Source organism: Caretta caretta, chromosome 11 (assembly GCF_965140235.1).
Source record: "Caretta caretta isolate rCarCar2 chromosome 11, rCarCar1.hap1, whole genome shotgun sequence".
NCBI classification, from domain to species: Eukaryota; Metazoa; Chordata; order Testudines; family Cheloniidae; genus Caretta; species Caretta caretta.
This window is the reverse complement of record NC_134216.1, coordinates 63,031,478-63,044,783: the sequence shown is the minus strand read 5'-3', so window position 1 is coordinate 63,044,783 and position 13,306 is coordinate 63,031,478.

The following is a 13,306-nucleotide window of genomic DNA, read 5'->3' as shown; positions in this document are numbered from 1 at the left end:
ACACTCCCAGAATCGTTACGCCATATTCTCATCTCACATTAGTCCCATTATCTGGTCCTCCAATGTGTGTGTGTTTATGTCAAGGTAGATACATTAAAAAAAAAAGTCTAGAAGCTAATTTCCATCATATATAATGAAAATATACCCGCCAAGCAATGTGAATGCTGGAAATACCTCACCCTATACAACTGTCAATTCTTATACATCCCATCCTCCAAAAAAGCCAGGAGGATAAAGATAGGCATTTTCAATAACAAGCCCAGAATCTCCTCACACAGATTACAGCTTCCTATCAAAGCAGGTGGTTTCAGATTTACTGACTGTAAACTTTACCATCAGGCAATAATTCTTAGCCAAGCTGCACAATGGCTCATTCCCTTGTGCTGTAGAGCCCTGGATTGGCTCCAGATGGAAGCAGAGTGGGTTGCTCCTTTACCCCTTCCCAATGTGCTGCACCCGGACTACTACCAATTCCCTGAAGAGCAATTACCAATTAGTGTGGCAGCCAGAAATACTTGGCGTACTATGTCTACTCAATTTAAAAATCACCCCCTTCTACATACCAAGGCCTCTATCTGCAGGAACTCATACTCTGTACAGCAGGCAACTCCATCATTTGGCTGACTGGATTAAGAAAGAGATTTTGACCATCAGCCAATTTACTGAAAATGATATCTTCCTCCTTTTTAAAGTATTAAAAGAAAGATTCACTCTAGAAACTAAGAAGGAATGGCAATATATCCAACTTACACATGCCATCTCTCATGAGTTTAGCTCTGATACATGTGTTACCCCGACCCAATCCATATTTCATTTCTTCAGATATTACCCAGATTACCAAGACCTACAGCAACATTATATGCACCCAAGGCCAGCAAATCTGAATTAAACACGGATTTCTTAATAAAGAAATGGAGGAGGAACTGAGCCAATTATTCTCTGCAAACCAATGGAAACAAATTTTGGCCAGTGTTCTGAACTGCTGCTTGGACCACCAGTTAAGGTTAATCCATCAGAAAATCATATGGAATCTGCATTGGAACCCCCGCTGATTGTTCAAAACAGACAAATGTTGTCGCTGTGATTTGGTAGACACTAATTTAACCCATCTGCCATGAGAATGCTCCTACACGCATATGTTTTGGGAAGAACTTGATTACAGAGTTACAATTTTATTTTATAGGAAAAAATTGTTATAAAATAAACATGTAATTTTAAACCTAATGGATGTTAATTGGAACCTGGATAAATATGAAAAACTGGCTCAGCAGAGCACTAATAATTGCTGAAAAACTAGTGCTATAAACATGGAAATCCAAAAAGCGACCCACAATTAGAGATTGGAGAACAGACATCATAAGCTTGGCCACCATGGAAAGAATTATATACCATAACAGCAATACCCAAGATATGGGATGCTTTCCAGGAAGTATCTGAATGATTCTGTTAAATGTAGGGGCCTGCCCTTACCTCTGTCTCTTCTCTGCCCACTTCCTTCCCTCCTCTTCTGTTTTCCCCTCCTCTGAAGTTTGCTTCTGTTCTTTATCATATTCTAATCCCACCACCACCAATTTCTCTATACATAAAATAAGGATAAAGCAGAATAAGATTAAAACTAATTGGATTTTTATAAACAAATGTTGTTTGTTTGTAAACTGTGTGATACAAATAATTGATTTATATTTTAACCATTTATATTATATATAATCAAGTGTTACAAGTAGGTTAGGTAGCAAATGTTATGAGAAGTTTATATATAGTGTGTTATGGGTTTTTGTTTATATATATATATATATCATATTTATTAAAGAGTAAATAGGAAAAAATAGGCTTTGCAGCATGCCCTAAAGGTCAATAGACTTGAGCTATTTCGGAACAAGGGGAAAAGCAAGTATCTCTAGGGTCTTTTGAGCCACAAAAGTGCTCCCACTGATCTCTACTGTAGTTGTATCATGCAAAGAGAAGCAGTTTCTCAAGCCAACAGGTCCTAAGCCACTTATGACTGTATAGCTCAAAACCTACACTTCAAAAAGCGGTTTTCGATGGGAACAGCCAGTCAAAAAGGGACCCTGGCAGCTCTGGTCAACACTACTGACTGAGCCGTTAAAAGTCCGGTCAATGGCCCAGCAGGACTAAGGCAGGCTCTTTGCCTTCTGTGGCTCCGCACAGCTCCCAGAAACAGCAACATGTCCCCTCTCCAGCTCCTAGGCATAGGGGCAGCCAAGGGGCTCCACGCACTGCCCCCGCTCCACGTGCCAGCTCTGCAGCTCCCATTGGCTGGGAACCGCAGCCAATGGGAGCTGCGGGGGCAGTGTCTGCGAACGGGGCAGCGCACAGAGCCGCTTGGCCATGCCTCCGCATAGGAGCCAGAGGGGAGACATGCTGCTGCTTCCGGGAGCTGCCTGAGGTAAGCGCTGCCCAGAGCCTGCACTCCTGACCCCCTCCCATGCCCCAACCTCCTGCCCCAGCCCTGATCCCCCTCCCACCCTCTGAACCCCTCGGTCCCAGCCTGGAGCACCCTCCTGCTCCCCCAAGTCCTCATCCCTTGCTCCACCCCAGAGCCCGCACCCCCAGCTGGAGCACGCATCCCCTCCAGCATCCCAACCCCCTGAGACAGCCTGGTGAAAATGAGCAAGTGAGGGTGGGGAGAGTGAGTGACAGAGAGAGGGGGAATTGAGTGAGAGGGGGTAGGGCTTCAGAGAAAAGGCAAGGCTACAGAGGAGGGGCTGGGGTGTTCAGTTTCATGTGAGTAGATAGTTGGCAACCCTCTATAATGAGCTTGTGGTGAGATACCCCAAATAACAAGATGGCAGCTGCATTCTGTACCAACTTCAGTCTCTAAACAGTTCTAAAGTGTAGCCCCATCTAGACCCATTGAAATAGTCTAATCTTGGGCTAACAAAGGCATGGATCATGGTAGCAACATCTACATCCAACAGAAGCATTTGCAGCCTCCCAGGCAGTTGCAAATGAATAGAAGCAGCCCGGGATGCTACAGGTATCTGATTCTCCAGCACTAGCTAGGGACATTCCTGGACCTCAGAAAGCAAACTCAAGTTACAAAAGGCAGATACCCATCTTCAGTGAGGGTGACAGATATAATCCTCACCTTTTCTTCCAGTTGTTTTCCCCAACCTATCACCATTGGCTGTCTTATCTGCACTGAGGATCAGCCAAAGTCTCCATAGTGAGAGATAGCTCTACACATGGCTTCATTCTATGGTTGAAATCAAAGAATATAGATGCAAAACTATTGATAAGAATCTTGGCTATGGCTGCCTAGTACATCAGTCTTACCCAGTCAGGAAATTGTAGTCCTATTCTATAAATTCAATGGTAGAGAAAAGATCCATTCATTCAACACAATCAAATTCTTTTTCAACATCTGATGAAGAAAATGATGTGAATGTATTACCTGACCTGACCTGGAAGATTCTAGACTGCATAAGAGCGGCCATACTGGGTCAGACCAAAGGTCCATCTAGCCCAGTATCCTGTCTTCCGACAGTGACCAATGCCAGGTGCCCCAGAGGGAATAAACAGAACAGATAATCATCAAGTGATCCATCCCCTGTTGCCTATTCCCAGCTTCAGAGGCAAACAGAGGTTAGAGACCACCATCCCTGCCCATCCTGGCTAATAGCCATTGATGGACCTTTCCCCTATGAATTTATCTAGTTCTTCTTTGAACCCCGTTATAGTCTTGGCCTTCAGAACATCCTCTGGCAAAGAGTTCCACAGGTTGACTATGCATTGTGTGAAGAAATACTTCCTTTTGTTTGTTTTAAACCTTCTGCCTATTAATTTCATTTGGTGACCCCTAGTTCTTGTGTTATGAGAAGGAGTAAATAACACTTCCTTATTTACTTTCTCCATACCAGTCATGATTTTATAGACCTCAGTCACATCCCCCACTTAGTCATCTCTTTTCCAAGCTGAAAAGTCCCAGTGTTATTAATCTCTCCTCATAAGGAAGCCATTCCGTACCCCTAATCATTTTTGTTGCCCTTTTCTCAATCTTTTCTAATTCCAATATATCTTTTTTGAGATGGAGTGACCACATCTGCACGCAGTATTCAAGATATGGGCGTACCATGGATTTATATAGAGGCAATATGATATTTTCTCTCTTATTATCTATCCCTTTCTTAATGATTCCCAACATTCTGCTCGCTTTTTTGACTGCCGCTGCACATTGAGTGGATATTTTCAGAGAACTATCCCCATTGACTCCAAGATCTCTTTGAGTGGTAACAGCTAATTTAGACCCCATCGTTTTATATGTATAGTTGGGATTATGTTTTCCAATATGCATTCTTTGCATTTATCAGCATTGAATTTCATCTGCCATTTTGTCGCCCAGAAACCCAGTTTTGTGAGACCCTTTTGTAGCTCTTCGCAATCTACCTGGGACTTAACTATCTTGAGAAGTTTTGTATCATCTGCAAATTTTGCCTCATTGTTTACTCCTTTTTCCAGATCATTTATGAATATGTTGAATAGGAGTGGTCCCAGTACAGACCCCTGGGGGACACCACTATTTACCTCTCTCCATTCTGAAAACTGACCATTTATTCCTTCCCTTTGTTTCCTATCTTTTAACCAGTTACTGATCCATGAGAGGACCTCCCCTCTTATTCCATGACAGCTTACTTTGCTTAAGAGCCTTTGATTAGGGACTTTGTCAAAGGCTTTCTGAAAATCTAAGTACACTACATCCACTGGATGCCCTTGTCCACATGCTTGTTGACCCCCTCAAAGAATTCTAACAGATTGGTGAGGCATGTTGACTCACTCCAAACAAATTATGTTCATCTATGTGTCTGATAATTGTGTTCTTTACTATTGTTTCAACCAGTTTGCCCGATACCGAAGTCAGGCTTACCGGCTTGTAATTGCCAGGATCACCTCTGGAGCCCTTTTTAAAAATTGGCATCACATTAGCTATCCTCCAGTCATTTGGTACAGAAGCTGATTTAAATGATAGGTTACAGACTATAGTTAGTAGTTCTGCATTTCACATTTGAGTTCCTTCAGAACTCTTGGGTGAATACCGTCTGGTCCTGGTGACTTATTAGTGTTTAGTTTATCAATTTGTTCCAAAACCTCCTCTAATGACACCTCTATCTAAAAGAGTTCCTCAGATTTGTTACCTAAAGCGAATGGCTCAAGTTTGAGACTCTCCCTCACATCCTCAGTCATAAAGACCGATGCAAAGAATTATTTTAGTTTCTCCACAATGGCCTTATCGTCCTAACTGTCCTATTCCTATATGTCCTTGGTTCTCACTTAGGCAACACGCCCATTGATCTCAATGAAAGTTTTGCCTAAGTGAGAACTGAGTGAGAACTTCGGGAGTGGGTCCTACTGGAATTTTAGGGAAAAATCTCTGTCTTCCAATAAAGGTTAAATAGTCTTTGTTTAAGCTCCCAACACTTCTTCCCAGGCAGCCAGAGAACTACATCTTGTAGAAAAAAAGACAGCTTTTTCCTACATTGTCAATCACAGAGAAGGTAGATGGAAGGAACAAATTCTTCTGCTGCTAATACAATGTAAATGAGACATGTTCAGGTAATGAATTATCTCCTGTATTCTGGTATCTATCAGACAACAGGGCTGTTCAAGAAAAATCTGTTCAAATTCCATATATAAAACTAACGGTGATCACCGTCATTGCTTACTGTGAATGAAGAAAGCAGAGCACTAAATATTCAGTTCAATATGCAATTTCCATTGTTTGTTGTCTGCCACAAGGGGCATAGAACAATACTTCAGTAATAAAGCCACTAAGAAGTGGTAATTGAAGACATATCAGTTAGACAATGTAAAACTGGCATTGCAGCACTAAGTGCGATAGCGCAATACAAGACAACAGGCATCTCTAACAATCATCAAAACACTAGTAACAATTGCTAAACACAGCCCTATAATAATCAAGTGGGAGCAAGATTCAAGATGTTATCAGCAGATGGTGTCATAGTGCAGGAAGGACTGGACTGTGGTCATGAAGGATTGATGTGTTGACTACTGAGTACACCAACCAATCTGAAATAACCATTAAAAGTAATTAATTTAATGCTGTCCTAAGAGAACACAAGTAATACTTCCAGGGAAGAAGATTAGCCATGCTAGTGGCTTGTAAAGCAGTAATTCCAGAAAGGATGTCAAACTACAGTAGAACCTCACGCGTTGACATTTACCTAACCCACACAAACCATAACTTGTATCCCAAAACAGTAGCCTTTCCCTATTCTCTGCAAAGATTTAACAGCAGATACAGGGCAGTACTGAGATTTCACATTACTGAAGTTTAATTACTTTCATAAAATCTATTGTGGAACATTTATGGTATTCTATGAAGTATTAGCATGAATAATTTAAACTTTAACAAATCTTTGCAAAATACACCAGCACCATGATGCCTACTCCTAGCTTATTTACTGTATATGGTATACATTACTCATTAATGTATATACAAAGAGAAAGCCACCCTCCACCCCCCCAACTCCAGATTTTGGACATTTACATAAACCTCAAAAATTGCTAAAAATAGGCTCCAGAAAATGGAATTAAATAAACACAGAAAAATAGAAGCTCTAACCACACACCAAGAGCATGACATTATTGCTAGCTGCTTGTGGAAATGGTAGCCTTATACAAATTAACCCATTCATGAGTGTCATATACTCCCAAGTTATGGCTCAGACTATGTAGACTAATTAGGAGTTGTCATAAATATAAAGGGAAGGGTAAACAACTTTAAAATCCATCCTGGCCAGAGGAAAAACCCTTTCACCTGTAAAGGGTTAAGAAGCTAGAATAACCTCGCTGGCACCTGACCAAAATGACCAATGAGGAGACAAGATACTTTCAAAGCTGGAGGCGGGGGAGTAACAAAGGTTCTCTCTGTCTGTGTGATGCTTTTGCCGGGAACAGAACAGGAATGGAGTCTTAGAATTTAGTAAGTAATCTAGCTAGATATGCGTTAGATTCTGTTTTGTTTAAATGGCTGATAAAATAGCTGTGCTGAATGGAATGTATATTCCTGTTTTTGTGTCTTTTTGTAACTTAAGGTTTTGCCTAGATGGATTCTCTATGTTCTGAATCTGATTACCCTGCAAGGTATTTACCATCCTGATTTTACAGAGGTGATTCTTTTACTTTTTCTTCTATTAAAATTCTTCTTTTAAGAACCTGATTGCTTTTTTCATTGTTCTTAAGATCCAAGGCTTTGGGTCTGTGTTGACCTGTACAAATTGGTGAGGATTTTATCAAGCCTTCCCCAGGAAAGGGGGTGTAGGGTTTGGGGAGGATTTTGGGGGGAAAGCCGTTTCCAAGCAGGCTCTTTCCCTGTTATATATATCTGTTAGACGCTTGGTGGTGGCAGCAATAAAGTCCAAGGACTAAAGGTAAAATAGTTTGTACCTTGGGGAAGTTTTAACCTAAGCTGGTAAAAATAAGCTTAGGAGGTTTTCATGCAGGTCCCCACATCTGTACCCTAGAGTTCAGAGTGGGGAAGGAACCTTGACAGGAGTCATCTAAATTTTCTTGACTCAGTGAAATCTTGGTAGGGAAGAGTGGGTGAATTAAGTAGGTTGAGAAAAATAGCAGAGGTCACCAATATTCAGCAGGGAAAGAAATCATCTCTGCTACCAACAGAAAACAGGTCAGAGGGTTTTTTAATTGCACTGAAATTACTATCCAGGTGAAATAGCATCACTAAGTCATCTGTGGCACCAAGAAAGAGGCAATTTAAATAAATCACGGTAGGCTGTAATTTCAGAATAAACTCACTGCCTACTCCTGTGTGGTGAATAAAGCATTCTATTAGGCATGGGCAAGTAATGGAGCATTCATATCCAGAGGGTTTTATAAATTGGCTTTTAAAATTCTTTAGCAATATTTTAAATTACTGCATGTTGCCCATTGTGTAAAACAAAAAAGTACAGCCAGGCAGTGAAGGATTTCTGCCTTCAAGAGCAGAAATACCATATTACTGACTCCAAATACTCCAATTCTTCTCCAGATTGTCATTTGCTAACAAGATGTACAACAGAAGCAGGAACAGGCTGCTCAGCTGGGCTATCTGGAACACTTTTGTCACTTTGTCTGTCATGGCTATACTTAGCAAGTAAACACGGGCTGGCTGCAGAAAATGTACCATCCTTCTAGTAAGCAAATCCTTCTAACTGTAGCTGGGGAATCAAGCCTGCTATTTGACAGTTTATGTCTTGCATCTATGAAAGTTAAAATGTAAAAAGGCAGAGGGAGAAAAAACTTCTTTAAATAAATGTATCAATTGACATTCCTTTGGCTTGCATCCCTCAAAACTAGATATGCCAAGATCTGAATATGAAGAAGGATATTTTTCACTCAGAACAAACTAGAGGTGTTAACATAGCAGCACAGTTGCTTATCCATGTGTGACAGAGCTTCCTCTCTGCCTTGGTGGGTCCTGCACTTCTGTTTAGCGATGGGCTGGGATATTCCTCTTTTCCTTCAGGATTTTCCCCACATCCCTGGGTTTACTGTCCACACACTGCTGGAGCAGGATTCCTCCCAGCCTCCCTGATGGCCTACCAGTCTCTGGAAGCCCATCCAGGCTTGGTGGCAACAGACCAGCCACCTGGTTCAGTCTCTCCCCTCTGGTAGGGTCTCTTCCCTGAGACCTCCGGAGCCCGGAAGGGCCGGCCGCCCTGTTGGACAGGGATTCTTCAGACAGAAGGTCTTCGTACACCAATTAAATGTCAGCTAGGTAGTGAGCACATTGCTGATGATGATGTCACAGACTCACTGATGTCATTGGCTTCCGCCAACTGAGACTGCCTAGCAGCAATACACCATTCCAGACCTGGGAAATCAGAGGAGCAGGTTACCCCTTGGGAAGTTAGCCGTGAGCCATCCCTTTGACTTGACTGGTGTTTGAATAGAGACGAAAGGCCTAACGCTGAAGATGAAGATGAGATGAAGTCAGAAAGATTCCCATTGACTCCAGTGGGCTTTAGGTTAGAACGTAAGAAAGAGATGAAGGGTATTTATCACTTAGATACAAGCCATGTCTTTTTATTAGAGCTGGTCAGAAAATAGGGTGTTCTGCAGAAAAATTTACAAAAATGAAAAAAAATCCCCAGCCACAGCCTCTGCCCTGGGAGCAGGGAGGAAGGGGGACTGCCACATGAGCTGTGTGCTACCCGAGGATCTCCCTTACCTTCTTTTGGGTAGGTAAGGCAGATTTAGGGCAGCTTTGCACAAGTGGAGTAGTGCAAAGCTGAGCTAACACAAGGGGTGATTCTGTTTGGATGCACAAGTAAAATATCAGCCAAGTGGCCATGGCAACCTTAACTGTATTGTTTGTGAGGTTTGCTATGGTGTTCATCACCATCCTGATGATGCAACAGTTCTGCTGATATCATTGGCTTTTGCTAATTGCTGCTGTCTAGCAGCAGCAAAACATCCCAGACTCTGTGAACCACAGGAACAGGGGATGTCTTGAGAGCCTCTCTGTTAGTTTCCCGTTAGCTGAGTTTGGATGATGTGTGGGAGAAGGAGAAGTGAAGGAGATTTAACACACAGGAACATAATATCACAGATGTGGTGGATCACAAGTGACAAAGTAATTTCAACAGTTCAGAAGTTTGGATGAATGTTTTTCTTCCCTCCTTGATAGATTTTTTTCTAGCTGGTATGTCATTTTGCTGGTTTTACAATTCCTATGAATTTCAATGACTAGTGCAAATAATAGTACATACAGTCAGTGATAAGCACAGAAGGCTCTTTCTGTTCATTCTCTGAATAGTTTGTTAGGCGGACAGAGGAGACTCATTATATACTGTGTACTGAATGGGGTAACTCTCATCTGATGAGATGAAAGGTGAGGGAGCCACCACCTAACCTGACAGATCAGTCAGCTTAGCACTGGTGACACAAGTGGTGATGTGTCACAGCCAAATCTCCCACACATTTTAAAATTCATTTTCACATCATTTTAAAATATAAGACCACATTTTGTCGTGCAATTCTGAGATGTAGAAATCTGTGTTTATACAGGTATTTGAGGCCTAATTATTTCCTAATTGGGACCATGTAACAAAATGACCATGTCCACAGAGAGTTTGGGTTTGTTTGAACATTACAAAAATGTGATCGGAGTCAATACCCTAACATTAATCTAATGGATAATACTCTTGTTTCAGGGAAAGTCAATAGCTGTAGCAGGGGAGCGCATCCATAACCATACCACAAGAACCGTACTTCTCTGTCAGGGAATGTCATCCTGTATTATTTAGCCTGCAGCTTTATAATTAATGCACATGGAAAGGTTACAAAGACATCACTAAGCCAGTCAGGTCAGTCAGTATAGTCCTGGAAGGCAATAGTCCTTGCAACTTGATCACATACTGAAATAACGTATAAAAATCATACTATAAGTTAGGTGTATTACTGGACTTGGGTTTTTCAAAAGCACTCCATTTCCTGATCCAATATCCTTCTCTATGAAGAGTGCCGTGTCAGAAGAACATCTCCAAAGAATGGTCAGTTAGAATTTAAAATGCTAAGATGCATTTTATGTGATAGAGATATATGAAGTATTGCAATTGTACGTATATGTGTGGTTCAATTGACATCACTTACACTTAGATTGTGTAAAAGAAGTGACCATATTCATGGGAAGTGAGATGTTTCATTGTAGATTAAATCATTGCTCTCCCATAAATGAAACTACTAGTTTCATGGATGATACTCCTACCTCAGGGAAAGTCCGTGGTTCTAGCAGGGGAATGCAGCCAGAAGAATATCCCAAGTACAGTACTCCTCTTTTGGGGAATGTTGTTCTCCAAGATCCAGTTCACAGCTTTCAGTGTGATGCATGTGTATAGGGAACAATCTAAACTGCTGGATCAGTTAATATAACTCCAGTAACTGAAGTATTGATTTGTGTCACACCCTCACATATTTACATTCATTTTAGTATCAAAAATGATGTGACCATCTTTCTATACCAAAACAACGAGGAGTCTTGTGGCACCTTAAAGACTTACAAATGTATTAGAGCATAAGCTTTCGTGGGCTATGACCCACTTCTTCAGATATATGAAGACTAACATGGCTACCTCTCTGAAACTCTTTCTATACCAGTGGTTCTCAACCTGTGACCCATGGGCCGCTTGCAGCCCAATCAGCACAGAGCTGTGACCCATGTGACATCCTCAAGGCCATACAGGTAGTATTGGATGTGGCCCACAACGGTAAATAGGTTGAGAACCACTGTTCTATACTATAATTGTGGGATATGTAACATTGTCTTTTATAGAGGTATTTGAGGCTCAATTAACTCCTTTAATTTAGACTATGTAATGATATGACCATGCCCACAGAGAGTTTATGTCCGTTTGAAGATTACAAACATGAGATCACAGTCAATATCTTAACATTAGTCTCATGAACGATACTCCTCCCTCGGGAAAAGTCAGTGGTTTTTGCAGAGGAACACATCCATAACAATACCCCAAGAACTTGTATTCCTCTATCAGGGAACACTGCACAGCTTTCCGTGTGTTCCTCCAAGACCCATATTGGATTTTTCAGAGAGCTACAGAGAGACAGATCATAGGCATCTAAGCATCCAGATCATTCAGTATAATCCTGATAAGCCAAGTAACAATATTTATTGTATCCAGATTACCCTAAATGTTGGGATGGTTTGTCACTTTATTCCAGAAAGTATCTAGTCTCTCCATTGGAGTGTTTAAAACTACAAAGTTCCCTTTCTCTCTTGCAAATTATGTTTCCCCAACATTGAAGGCAGTTCTGGGTAAGGTGGTTTAAATACCATATTTCCAGGGTGGGGTGCTTCTTCTTAACTGTAGCTCCCCACTTCTTTGTAACAGCTCTGGAAGGACTTGAATTCTCTTGGTTACTTTCACCTGACTCAGTCACATAGTGTGGTCACATTTATCAGGCATTAGGTGCCATGCCAGCTATTTCATGACGTTCCATTTTGATTTCAGTGGAATTCCAATAGAATGTGGCAACACCAATGTTGGAATGCTGATTCATTTAACTCTTGCCACTCTCCTTCACATGCAACAGATGGCTTCAGCATAAAAACAGGACAAGACAAATCATCGTCCACATTCCAAAAATGCTGTCCACATTTGTATTCCTGACCTTCATGGAAGAAGCTTCCTGATAACCTCTTGGATTCCAGCTCCACCTTCTGCCATTGAAATGTCTGGTTTCTGGACCAGCTCAGCTCCTGAATGAACAGAGCTTCAGGACCACTATATTTACCTGCTGTTTAGGCTTTGTAACAATTCCACTGTTGAACCAGTGGAACTCCCAGATTGCCTTGCCTTCTGGACCACAACCATGGATGAATCACCTGAGCTCTGCCTCCTGTCTCTAGACAAGTTATGCATTTGGACAACATCATATCACTAGAGCTACTTAAGTTCTTGAACCTTTTAGGAGCTCTCAGAAAAACTGTTTGAAGAGAGAGGTGGATATATTTCTAGAATTCTACTGTCAGCTTTATTACAAATACTCTTCAGTATTATAGAGCTTCAAGCCTCTGGGCTATTATTATATAAGCTAGTGCGCTCTGTCTTCCAATATCAGTAAACAACCAATTTAATCCCATCAGTGGTTTATAATTCCTCACACATACTGTCTATTACCTTGCCTTCTAGAAACATTTATAATGAAAGCTGGTTGTGAGGATATATAATTATGGTCTGTGGCAGGGGTAGTCAGTAGGTGGACTAAGGGCAAAATCCAGACCGTCAGATGCTTTTTAATGGACCCCAAAATCTTTTTATTTATTTATTATTATTTTTTATTATTATTATTATTATTATTTTCTCTGGGGTCTGGACCTTGACTATACCTTGACCAAGAAATTTGGACCTTGACAAACAATAATTGACTACCCCAGTCTGTGGTAAAACATTTTTCTATGGCTCGTAAGCTGCAGAAATTAAGTTTTATCTCCTGTATAAAACTATGATCTCTTGTGTTTTTACCCACAACCTTGGGAATCACCTCACTGTGGTAATTGGGCTTTACTGCTGTTTAATTTCAGAAGCAGCAGGCTCAAAAACTCTTAGAACATGTTATATGGACAACGTGCCTATGTAGAATGTACACACCTCTGTGGTGTGCTTTAGCATAAAACTGAAAAATGAATATAAAGGATGTCCTTTTCCTTGAACAGTCAAGCAGAAATATAATAAGGCTTGCTGTTGGCCAAAATTCAAAGTTATAAGAACTGGCTTGCTTCAGCCAAGTCCAAACAATCAGTAATGTG